This window comes from Rhyacophila brunnea, unplaced genomic scaffold (genome assembly GCF_057557595.1).
Source record: "Rhyacophila brunnea isolate RB1 unplaced genomic scaffold, BYU_Rbru_1.0 scaffold_1, whole genome shotgun sequence".
Classification (NCBI taxonomy): domain Eukaryota; kingdom Metazoa; phylum Arthropoda; class Insecta; order Trichoptera; family Rhyacophilidae; genus Rhyacophila; species Rhyacophila brunnea.
In genome coordinates, this window is record NW_028232751.1 from 63,081,590 (window position 1) to 63,085,454 (window position 3,865).

Consider the following 3,865-nt stretch of genomic DNA (forward strand, 5'->3'; position numbering starts at 1 on the left):
TTGATCTCAAGAGACCTCAATCACAAAAACGATATTATGTACCTATATACCTACTAGGTATATATTTCCTTCATTATGTATAGGTATATTGAGCTAATAAACTGGTTTTGCCCAGTGCCGACCGCGAACCAAGATAATATCTACATGTTCCATGTACCTACCTAACATAACCAATGTTTTCTGTTTCACATAAATTTGTATACCTACCTACAAACATTTTAAACTTAATTGAGATGTTCTTAAACTTCTGTTCATGTAATATTATGTAGGTAGGTATATCTTGGTCTGCATTAGGCAATAAGATTAATAATTTTATGTGCATGTAAATATAAAGGTCAGGTACCTCCTCTAAGTACATAATATTATATTATCATCATGGATACCTACCTGAATGATGTTGGAGATATACTAATGCTTTGTGATGAATTTAATTTTAGCAAAGATCTTCAACCTTTCAACGTAGGTACAAAGCACCAGAAGAAATTAAAAATGAAATCCCCGGCATTAACAGGAATAAAATAATATTTCATCATCAACATCAGTCGGGGTCATTCCACTGCTAGATGAAAGCCTCTTCTAGCTCCTTCTACTATTTTCGGTCTCTAGTTCTTCGCTGCTACATACTTTTATTGTACTTCACGTGAACAAAGAGATCAACTAAGTGAAGTGTCAATCAACAAAAGTGGCATTTGTGCACAATGTTAATGAATTTTCCAAAACATTAAGTGTGATAATATAATATACAAGGATGAATAAGGCGTGGGCGAGGGCCAAGGTCCATTTTATGATTCCTCTATTGATGTACCTATTTTTATTAAGAAAAATGTTTGCCGTAGAATGGGGTGAATACTGAATAGACCCTTTTTAAAATTTCTATTTTTCTGCTACACATTATTCGGACAAATATGAATGACTTAAAACCTGTTTCTATGGACATAATCATACTCTAAAATATTTTTCAACTACCATTTATTATCAAACAGCCAATTTTGTGTGATGTCTCTTTATATCCAGCGTTGGGGTGATTATAGACATGGCGGGTGGATAGAATCGAATAATGGTAATTTCCTAATGTTAAAAATGTAATTAAGTACCTACTGTACATTACAAATTTATGTAGGTACATTTAAGTATGTAAATCAAAATCAAAAATATAAATTTAAATGTTATACAACACAGTATCATGTAAGTATTTAAAAAAACATATACTTACATAAACATCTATTTATCCAAGAATTATTTGATACTTGAATCTGTATTTTATATACCATATTCGATGGATGTATGTGGTGTATTTTGTAAAATATTTGGTATGTATTTATTATTTAACTAAGCGTATTTAATTTGCTACGTGACCTGTAGCTCTTTTATAATCACAAATTATTGTTGAATGTTCCGAAAATGAGTTTATGTGCCGAAACAGCTGTCAAGGTAAATGACTCATTAACAAAAATAACTATATTTCAAAACCATTATAATCCATCTACCATATAAACACCATTTCAAGTAATAAAGAAATAAAAAGTCACCTAATTAAATAATATTATACTAGAAAAAATATACTATCTATATACCCACTTAATTTTCATTTAAAGTTGTAAAACGCCCGGTTACTAAATAGAGGAAGGACAGAGTCTTCTGGCACGACCGAATCACATTGGAACGGTGTTATTGTCATTTGAAAGTAACAATACTGACACCTAAATGAGTCGCCTGCACTGCCAGAATCATCTGAACCCTGTCACCTATCTATATACAATTTATTGTTATTTTTTTTCATATTTGTCCATTTTATTACAATATCGTGTTACTTTTAAAGCTCATTGTAATTCTAATAATTATATAAATATTTTTCTTGTATTCTGTGCAAAAATGATTATTAAAACTTTCTTAACCTAAACCAAGTATTTTTTATTGAATGATCCTGCAAAAAATTCAAGTACAGTTAAGTGACATATTTTGTTTCAGTGTATAAGCCATAAATAAATATACATAAATTATATTTAATATATACATGTATACTGTATGTATAGCCACGGTTGGTCTTGCACTTGTTGCTGTAGCTATGCGATCTGGTGTGGTCCATTATCCAAAAACACTCAATCACATCCCTGGTCAAACAGCGGGCAGCCGTGTAGTGAGTCTGGCTGGCCTATGGTGGCACTAGAATGATTTCAATATACACAGTCTGTTAATTTGAATATGTTTTCGACTGAAAGTTGTAAAAATATTAGAAATCAGGATTTAAATAATTAAAAAACTGTTTCATTAAATATCATATTCATACCTATGCAAAATTTTGATTCCTTTGAAGTACCTGTACAAAATACGGATGAATATAAACCAAACAAAAATATTTGTTACTGGTACTGCCATAGTAAAGTAAAGTTTAACATACTTCCCTAATAAAACAAAATTCCCAATTCTTGTCGTTCTGTAGATGTTTCATTTCAGTTTTTACCAACGATCCACTAAATATGAATTGGTCATAAACACTCAAAGGAAATCTGGCACTCACTGCCAGAATGTCCATGTCAGACATGTCAGATACCTGCATAAAAATAAATGTCATGTTATGATATTTATTACGAATTTCACATTTACAGAAAATTTTCTGCGCTCATTTTTGAAAGTCTCCAAGTATGACGGGTATATTCGCACATGGGTGCAGTTAATGCACCCAATGATTTTCGGGAAACCTGCCCTTTCTTGAAGTCTGAAATTAAAAAATATTTTTACCGACACAAAATAATATTCCCGTTAAATTCTTATTGAGTAGGTAATTTACTTGTTGTGTCTATGCGCAGTTACTCTAGTTACATGACATGTACATTGTAATATTGTATAAATTGATCAGAGGGTATCAACACAACACTAAAGACTGTCAGCGCTGTATGGCGACTGTATGTAAGTATTACTAAGCACTGCTATTATAGCATCGGACACGTTTCCTATGCATCTGCTTACTGATGCCTGGCTCATTGCGCAGAAGACTTGGCCTACCCGTTTTTGGTACGCTCCCTCTGCGTAGAAACGCAAAATAGTCAAAACCTACAATTCAAATAACGGAGACATGTTATTTCAATAGCATATTACCTTCAAATCCTGTTAACCCTTCATGGTAAATGCTTATTTATAATATGTGCAGTTATGAAACTGAGTAAATCTATCTTACCTATGAGCCATGGCAATCTTGCCCTGTCATAAAGTAAGGTTATATTAAATGTCGATGTAATTTGTCGCACGCCATCTCATTATATCTTCAGCGTGTAATAAGCATTCAGAAGACGTGTACATTTTGTCAACACACAACTGTCACTTTGACATTCGTATATGTATTTAGTCTATGGCTGCATCCAATGCTGCCACCTTGTTTCAGATAATTAAAATACACTTTACGCAAAGTGGGTAAAAGTTGTAGCAATTCTGAAAGCGCTATAGTGTACGTGTATTTTTTATATTTAATTCATAAAAATTATAGAATAATTGGCGTAAAATATTAATAATATTTACAATTTTAAATCTGGCGCGTAAATAAAATTATTTAGTCTATGGCTGCGTCGCTGACGCTTTGGTGTGGGGCCAAACGCGAAATTCGCATCAAATCCAAGCGGTAGCGACAGCGATAGCGAGGGCGTTGCGAATTCGCTGCGAATATTCGCTTTGGTTTGGGGGAGGCTTTCTTCGGTAAGCATTTACATTTTTCAACAGAAATGACAACGCGTAATATATTTTTTCCCTAAATACTATGATTTTGGAGGTTCTGTACTATAATTTCACTTTGAAAAGATGGCAACACTGGCGACAACGGACAAAAATGTCCAAATGACATGTTTTGTTTGATTGTTTGTTGTTTGTTTGAGTT

General features: G+C 32.8%; 1 long non-coding RNA gene across 1 annotated transcript; it reads right to left on the reverse strand.

Moving 5' to 3' along the window:
- Positions 1-1,898: 1,898 nt before the first annotated feature.
- LOC147080059 (uncharacterized) lies at positions 1,899-3,335 on the reverse strand. Its single transcript, XR_015070754.1, has 3 exons — positions 3,176-3,335; positions 2,288-2,551; positions 1,899-2,163 (listed from the first exon to the last, which is right to left on the reverse strand). It is a non-coding gene; the product is annotated as an uncharacterized LOC147080059 (long non-coding RNA).
- Between the last annotated feature and the right edge of the window lie 530 nt (positions 3,336-3,865).